The following is a 9694-nucleotide window of genomic DNA, read 5'->3' on the forward strand; positions in this document are numbered from 1 at the left end:
AGAACTACACACAGACACACACACAAAGCCATCACCCCCTTTCGAAACTGCCTGTATTGGTCAGAGGCAGCGAGGAAACTGGCGTCGGGGGAGAGAACTGGACGAGGTATTATTGGAGCTGGCGGCTGGTTCGCTAGTTAAATCCACCTCTAATACTCGCTACTTATCATTAGATTCCATCATCCTAAATCGGCCCCTCATCCGCAAAATGCCCCTAAAACCCTCTTTGAAATCTCCCCCGATTTGCGCCGCCCTCCGGCCCCGTCGCCGCTGGAAATACCGTCGGCAGATGCGTCGCCGCGTTGCGTACGTGGTCATGAAATGCGATAATCGGAGATAAGAGGGAAGAGTAGATAAACAGAGATATGCGATAAAGCGGTGTGCCCGGACCGCTGCAATTTCGCTAGTCATTATTCTCAATTGTACCTAAATGACGAGATCCTAATTTCTAATCGGCCAGACTGGGGGTAATTTTCTCTCCTCTTTGCCCGCCTACTTCACCCCTTCCCCTCCTCCTCCTCCTCCTCGTCCTCCTACCCTCCTCCTCTCTCTCTATCTATCTCTCTCTCCTCTCCCTCTCCCTGTCCCTCCCTAAATACTCATTCTCTTCAACCCTTCTCTCTCTCTCTCTCTCTCTCTCTCTCTCTGTCTCTCTCTCTCTCTCTCTCTCGCTTTTATTCTTTCTGATTTACATTGTGTTCTAAACCCTTCCTTGTTGTATTTCTTTACCCTCTCGTACATTCATACCCATTAAAGCCCTCGTGGGGGAGTTTATCGCTTCCTCTAAATCTTCCTGTTCCATTTTTCTATTTTTATCGTTAGATCGCTTCCTTTTCCAGTCCTTATCTATTCCAGAACATCTCCCAGCTTGTTAATTTCCCTGCCAAGCACCCAGATCGCCCACTTCTTCATTTTCCCCGTGGCCACGACGAAAGCAAATAAAAAGACTCCCGACTGGAAAAGTCGAACAAACATAACTCAAGTAACACGGCAACAACTCTTGACAGACCCGGCGAAACGCACAAATAAAAATCAACAGGTCAGACCAACAGCAGCAGCTGCTGTTGCTGTTGCTGCAAAGCTATTTTCAGATAAACACAGAGCAACTTGAGGAGTGGCTATGAAAGGCTTTATTTCGCGGTAAAGAACTCGGGTAATGCCGAATGATAAGACTCGTGGATAAGCTGTTGTTATTTTCACCCTCTGGCTTGAAATGGGATCAGCGGCCTTTGGTGTTCGAAATGAATGTGGTGCGAGTTCGGGCATTGTGGATATCCTGACTGGGTTATGGAGCAAATCCGTTTCCTCTTGAATAAAGACACAATGTTATTTTGTTAAGGAAGAACTGAAGTTTCTTGAAGACGTTGTTTGATCATATATGCCCAGAGTCTTTCCATTTTATTATTAATTAATTTTTAAAGCAATGTCACGCGAATGTTGTAAGCAATTCCAATTAGACGCCTATTCTTCTCAACAGGCTTATTGTTCCTCGGAATTGCTTCAGAGTCAGATGGAAGTTATAGATACAGCCGTATTTAGAAATTCAGTATCGTGTAATCAACAGAATGAAAGGGATAATGAAATGTCATCTAAATCACTTTCATCATTATGTGGTTTATATCGTAACTACCTCCCGCCTAAAAAAAAAACGTCAATACTTTTGGTCACTTCAAAGATAAAAGATTCTCAGAATCAAACAGGAGGAGGAATGTTAGTACAGTAGATGTGGTGTCCTATTTTCTTTTGCTTTGTAATTTCATATCCATTTAAGCTCGAGTAAGGCCACTGATGACATGAACTGTATGGAGATTAACAATCGATAAATAGTCGTCTGAGTGGTGTAATTCCGCTACATCTGGTTCGGTCAGTAGCTGGATAGGTGACCAGACACATACGCCACCTTGTCCAATACGAGAGGAAGGAACAAGAGGATTGCAACTTCGTACCAAAGCCCTAGTTTACTTATGGATGGGGGACATCCTCCGACGCCACTCTCTCCAAGAGGAAAAGGGGAGAATAGATGAAAAAGCAAGTATAGCGACTGACAATTAAACAAGAGAAATTTCTCTTGTGATCATCAATCAGCATCATATTCCGGAGCAGGACGGTTGCCATATTGCCACATTTTCCTGCCATCTGGCCAGGATATATATATATATATATATATATATATATATATATATATATATATATATATATATATATATATATATATATATATATATATATATATATATATATATACATACACACACGAGTTCCATGCGCTCACTCTTCTTCCGGTATGCAGCCTCCAATATAGGATCGATGTATGCATTTTAATAATAAATCGTCCTTGATTGTTAAGTGAAATACTACTTTTTCTCATTTAAAATCGAAATTAAACATTTACCCGAATAAAGCAAGAGGCCTATGAAATTCTGCAAAATCTGGCTCTTGCACATTCAGAGTTTGGATTAAATGAACAGTTCCCCCAAGTCAACTCATAAACTATTTTCCTAATCTTCTAATGTCTCATGTCATTGGATATCAAATACTATAGTCTGTTTTTCTTGATTTTTAAAATTTTTTCTTAACCTGACGCTAAATATCCACAGCAGATATCAAATACTATAGTCTTTGTTTTTTTTTATTTAGTTTATTTTTTCTTAACTTGACGCTAAATATCCACAGCAGACATCAAATACTATAGTCTGTTTTTTTTATTTAGTTTATTTTTTCTTAACTTGACGCTAAATATCCACAGTAGATATCAAATACTATAGTATCAAATACTGTAGTCTATTTTTTTATTTATTTATTTTTTCTTAACTTGACGCTGAATATCCACAGTAGATATGAAATACTATAGTTTATTTTTTTACCTGTTTTATTTTTTCTTATCCTGACGCTAAATATCCACAGCAGAATCAGTGTAACCCATGTCAAGCACTGAAAATGAGCTTCCGTTAGTGAACATTCAGCTTCAGTGGTATCGACTGCGAATATCTTACGTCAGCTCCAATGATCAGACTATAGAGATTGAATGGCATGTTCATAATTTTTATTTGAAGTTGAGAATCATGATCTCCTGCAAGGTATAAAAAAAAATTACGAAAGAATCACGGATACGGCAGAGAATGTGGATGGCTTAGCCAAAGCGACAATTTCTTGTCTAAATGGCCTGCTAAATTTATAGATTTTTCCTTGTGTTTATCATTAGATGTATTTTCATTTTAATAAATGGTCTCGTGAACCTGCTGAATTTATAGATTTTTCCTTCTGTTTATCATTAGATGTATTTTCATTTTAATAAATGGTCTCGTGAACCTGTTGAATTTATAGATTTTCCTTGTGTTTATCATTAGATGTATTTTCATTTTAATAAATGGTCTCGTGAACCTGCTGAATTTATAGATTTTTCCTTGTGTTTATCATTAGATGTATTTTCATTTTAATAAATGGTCTCGTGAACCTGTTGAATTTATAGATTTTTCCTTGTGTTTATCATTAGATGTATTTTCATTTTAATAAATGGTCTCGTGAACCTGTTGAATTTATAGATTTTTCCTTGTGTTTATCATTAGATGTATTTTCATTTTAATAAATGGTCTCGTGAACCTGCTGAATTTATAGGTTTTTCCTTGTGTTTATCATTAGATGTATTTTCATTTTAATAAATGGTCTCGTGAACCTACTGAATTTATAGATTTTTCCTTGTGTTTATCATTAGATGTATTTTCATTTTAATAAATGGCCTCGTGAACCTGCTGAATTTATAGATTTTTCCTTGTGTTTATCATTAGATGTATTTTCATTTTAATAAATGGTCTCGTGAACCTGCTGAGTTTATAGATTTTTCCTTCTGTTTATCATTAGATGTATTTTCATTTTAATAAATGGTCTCGTGAACCTGCTGAATTTATAGATTTTTCCTTCTGTTTATCATTAGATGTATTTTCATTTTAATAAATGGTCTCGTGAACCTGCTGAATTTATAGGTTTTTCCTTGTGTTTATCATTAGATGTATTTTCATTTTAATAAATGGTCTCGTGAACCTGCTGAATTTATAGGTTTTTCCTTGTGTTTATCATTAGATGTATTTTCATTTTAATAAATGGTCTCGTGAACCTGCTGAATTTATAGATTTTTCCTTCTGTTTATCATTAGATGTATTTTCATCTTAATAAATGGCCTCGTGAACCTACTGAATTTATAGATTTTTCCTTGTGTTTATCGTTAGATGTATTTTCATTTTAATAAATGGTCTCGTGAACCTGCTGAATTTATATATTTTTCCTTGTGTTTATCATTAGTTGTATTTTCATTTTAGCTTTACATAAAAAAAAAAAAAGTAATCCTGCCAGCTAATAAATTATGGAACAAACACTGAAACAGATAGGGTTTATAGAGTCTTTCTAACGCAGTGACACTCGCGAGGATAATAGAATTCCAGTCAATATTCTCCGAGGAAGTCACAAAAAGAACCCCTCGCATCGCCTCCTCATTAGCTCCGTTACCTTTTCCGCTTGGTTTAATCATCACGCCAAATGCAAATTCTTTATTTTTATGCTTTCTCATTTCTGTAACAAAGTCACTTACGCTTCGGCTGGATGAAATATGCCGTGCCTTTCGTTACTCCACCTGAAGCATTCAATTAATGTGCAATATAATTGGTGATGTCCTTCCTGTTTGTCATCCATTTTAATTCTCTCTCTCTCTCTCTCTCTCTCTCTCTCTCTCTCTCTCTCTCTCTCTCTCTCGTTCTTTGACTCACATGACGGAAACTCATAAACGCGGGTGTAGACAGAACGAACACCTGCCGTCGGTCCGTACGTCCGCCTGTCTAGCCGTCCATAATTCATGAAAGCGTTTTATTTATTTACCTTTTTCTTTGGCTGAATTCACTTAATCACTGTATACAGCCGAGATCGCCGCCTCCTCCTCCTCCTCCTCCTCCTCCTCCTCCTCCGAATCCAACGAAGCAACCCCGTATTTTGACGAGATTACGGAGAATAAATACGCGTGTCATTTTCGACACTGACAGAAGAGAAACTCATCTGTCTTATGGAAGCCAATCGCGGATTTTTTACAGATACTAATCGACAGCCGATCCCCACCCACTCTTGGGGGATTTATAGGATTACTCGAAACCTTTTTGAGGCGATGAATGGATCTGAAAAAGAAGTCGTACACAGAAATAGCTGATATGTTTCAAACGCGGAGCAGTTGGTGGTCGTGGGGTATCGTGCTTCCTTCCGATATGATTCCGAGAGTCTTTTTCCTAGTAGAGATTTTCGCCCTTGTTGACAAAGAAGCCGAAGAATTAGAATGTAAAAAAGTTTATTTCATAAGTCAGTTACTCGTTCTGGACAAACCTGTGATGACGTTTTTAATGATGCATACATATATCAATATGTATAACAAGATTAAGGCACTTGAGAGGTATATGCAGAAAAGTACAAATTGGAATGAAAACACGCTAACATATTTATAAATGTATCTATCTATCTATCTATATATATATATATATATATATATATATATATATATATATATATATATATATATATATATATAGATATAGATAGATAGATAGATAGATATAGATATACTGTACATATGTATATATATTTATATATACATATATGTACATATATACATATATATATATATACTGTATGTATATATATCTATATATACATATATACATATATATACGTACATACATATTGCTGTTGGAGAGATGAATAGTTCATTGCAGTTTCGTTATTTATTTCATATTCAATATAGATAATTAGATTATCATCGTGCAGTTATCTCTGCCTACAAAAGGTCAATAGTTAATTCTGTAACTATACAAAACTTACTAAAGCTTTGATGGAGACGCCCTGTGGTGGCAAAATATGGATGCACGGTGTAAAAGGTACGACAATGGAAAGTGACTGGTTTATGTAAAAGTGTGTCTCCAACAAGGGTTTGTTTGGTGTAAAAAAAACTGTTGGAATGAATGAACGCAATCAGACGTATAGGTGCAAGTTTGTGGGAAAACAAAAAGACTATTAAATGGTAAGCAGAGTGGCTGATGCTTTTCGATGGGTACATGTTAACTGAAAATATTTAGGAAAAGCTACCAAAACTATTGGGAAAGCTAGCAAATGTTTGTAAGTGGAGAAAGTTGATGATGAATGTCAGCAAAAACAATTTAATAATGTAAAGTACAAGCCAGGAAGATGGAGCAATCATAGACAGTATGGATGGAGGGAGAATGGGACTGGTTGGTTTACGTAGGTATTTAAGGTCTATATATGTATATAAATTTCCATCTGAAATGTGCCTCCAGAGGTTGTTGGGATGAGGTTGTTAGCCGATGAAGTAGATTCCACAGCAATTTCAATATAATACCTCGCGAGATGATAGTGTAGTGACATTGAGAAACTGTTCCATTCCTCACTTTATGTGGCTACAAGGAAAAACGTTTCCGATCACCCCGGTAGGTTGCTCACCAAGAGTGGTGGAAGTATAGAGACAGAGGAGTAGGCCTTGCAGCCTCACATGCTGAAAATAAGCCCAATATATACTGAAGTAGTCACCATTTGTATCACCTCTTTAAAACGGAGCCACCACTGTTAGTTGAAAAACATACTTATTCAGTACACGCAAGACCAGTGTTCACGTGTGTGTATGTGTGTGTGTGTGTGTGTGTGTGTGGTGTAGGTACACTTGTGTTCATGACCGTGATCTGATCAGCTTTAGATAGTAATTCTGAATCACGAACTCTTCCCATTCTCAGACCTTTCATAACACCCCACTTTTATGTCATAAAGGTTGTCACAGCTTAATTGTACAAACTACTGACGTCACTATTTCGCCATTCCATCGCTGTCCTTCCTACAATATATTTATATATATATATATATATATATATATATATATATATATATATATATATATATATATATATATATATATACTGTATATATATATATATATATATATATATATATATATATATATATATATATATATATATATATATATATATATGTATACACACACTAGCACACTAGGATCCAGGGCGCCACCTGGGCACAAAAAGCCTCCCCCATGAAAAATAATGACAAAATAATAATATTGAAAATTTAGATGATAATAACATAAATGAGAAATCTAAAAATGGGAAAAAATTAAAAATCTATTATAGAAATATATATCGATATACATATATATATATATATATATATATATATATATGTATGTATATATATATATATATATATATATATATATATATATATATATATATATATATATATATATATATATATATATATATATATATATATATATATATATATATCTACACACACACGACAACAGGAAAGGCCTATACATGCATATCATGTACCCCTTTCCTTGAAGGGCAATTCATATTGGTATGAGTATATATAAATGGAAGCTGATCATGGTCTAGTTACTGGCGTCACGAAAGGTTCGAATCTGTTTACAAGCTGTTAACAATAGTGAATCGTAGACTACTATGAAGGGTTATCAGATCAGGCTCACCAACGAATGTGTCCGCGAACCCACCTTTGAAATATTCTCGCACGCTCTGAATCTATTCTCATACCGTCAGAGCTTCCTCCCTTGAAGTGTTATTCCAGATTGTGACATTCGTCAGTAGTACTAACCAGCGAAGGGTTGCGTTTCTTAAGAATCGAACAAGGCACACCTAGCTATCGGCAGGATTAATAGCTAATAGCAGGATTCATCCTGGCTGTTAGTATTACCTAGAAAGAGGGAAGCGTATTCTTATTACCTAGAAAGAGGGAAGCGTATTCTTATTACCTAGAAAGAGGGAAGCGTATTCTTATTACCTAGAAAGAGAGAAGCGTATTCTTATTACTTAGAAAGAGGGAAGCATATTCTTATTACCTAGAAAGAGGGAAGCGTATTATTATTACCTAGAAAAAGGGAAGCGTATTCTAGCCACTTTCATTTAATTCAAGGAGAGAGAGAGAGAGAGAGAGAGAGAGAAATTGCCACAATGAAGGAAAGGAAAAAATGTGAAAAGAAAGAAGTATAAAATATGGAAAAAGCACGTCCGATGAAAGAAACATTTAACTAGAATGTGAAATGAGAGAGAGAGAGAGAGAGAGAGAGAGAGAGAGAGAGAGAGAGAGAGATAACGGGTAACAGGAAGCCAAGCGATGCAACATTTCATCCTACCTACCTGCGCGTTGGTGATGGTGTTGCTGATTGCTGTATAAATGAGTCTTACTGAGTCTTACTTCAGCTATGAGAATGCAAGTCCTGCACTGCTACTGCAGACATTATACCAGGCATGACTGGCAACTGCAAGAGCTTCAGTTCAAAATACTCGTAGGTACCTTCACCTCCTAATAAAGCTGACATGTGTCTGGAGCGTGTTCGAATGGACCAACAATTGTCAGAAGATGAATGAATTGCTGAAAATTTTTTTTAGCTGTTTCACTGGTGCTACAGAGTAACAGAGCACAACCTGCTCATGTTTAGTGTTGATGGTTCAACACTGATGCAAAAAGAATATTTCTATTGTCTTGAAAGGATGGCAATACTTAGTAGTCATATTTTCAGGCGACTAAACAACACCCAAAAGAGAGTTGTTTCCAGATCTCTTGGTGCCTATATGATACATTAAAAATAGACTCAGACGGAGCCAAGTGACTACATTAGGCTACAAATCATAGCTTCTTAATCATCAGATAGATGTGTTTCGTGTTTCAGTCTCTTGTGAGTTTTTGGTTTCTGTTCATAAAAGATGGGAAATTAGGATGAAGGGAATTTTTTTGAATAGAGCATTTTGATTTTATGACACCTTTAAGGTCATTCTTTTAGCCTCATGCTGTTGTTGTAAGATTAAACCTGCCTTAATTCAATATGTAATCCTCCTGTTATCCATGTTGTGGGAATCACAAACGTGAAAAGCAGTATAAGGCAATAAAGCCCATTAAATTGAAAGGCTTTCATACTCACTAGTTCTATTGTTGGTGTTGTTTTTCTTAATATATTTAATAGAAAAAACCTCTTTCACAAATTAATTATTTGTAGGTCTAATTTTCCTGAATTGGGAATTAGTAATGAAAAAAAGATGTTTTTAAGGAACATTTAGAATTTTACGCACTGACGTAGCTTATTCGTGTACAAACGCATAACTTCATACATGCATGATTACTTATGCAAATAAACATATGAATATGCATATATGCAAATATACGAGTACACATTAGGGAATCTTAGGAAATTATACAAATTGCTTATTCCTAATAAGTTGATTTATGAAGTTCGAAAACAGAAGGATTGTATAAAAAAATGCGTATACTCATTGTTTACCGAATCAGTGCTGTTTATTGGGTGCCTGGTCTTTCACAGCTATCTAGGAGCTGACAGGAATTAAATACATGACTGCTTTCGTCACAGAATGAATGTAAATAATTATAGGCTATACCACGACTAGTAGCTATTAACTTAGCTTCAACTATCGGTTGGAATTTCAGTCGATAAGTGTATTCCTCGATAAACAGGCGTTTTGAGGTGTTCAATAGCCACAGCAAATAACCATCGGTGTGGTGGTTAACCAGATACTCTTTCCTTGAGGCTTCCTTCGGAGGATTGAGATTCATGTAATGTTACCAGAGCTTTTGACTGCATCTGTGTTTAAGGTGGTCCGTGGAC

The sequence above is a fragment of the Macrobrachium rosenbergii genome, chromosome 28, assembly GCF_040412425.1.
Source record: "Macrobrachium rosenbergii isolate ZJJX-2024 chromosome 28, ASM4041242v1, whole genome shotgun sequence".
In the NCBI taxonomy this organism is placed as follows: domain Eukaryota; kingdom Metazoa; phylum Arthropoda; class Malacostraca; order Decapoda; family Palaemonidae; genus Macrobrachium; species Macrobrachium rosenbergii.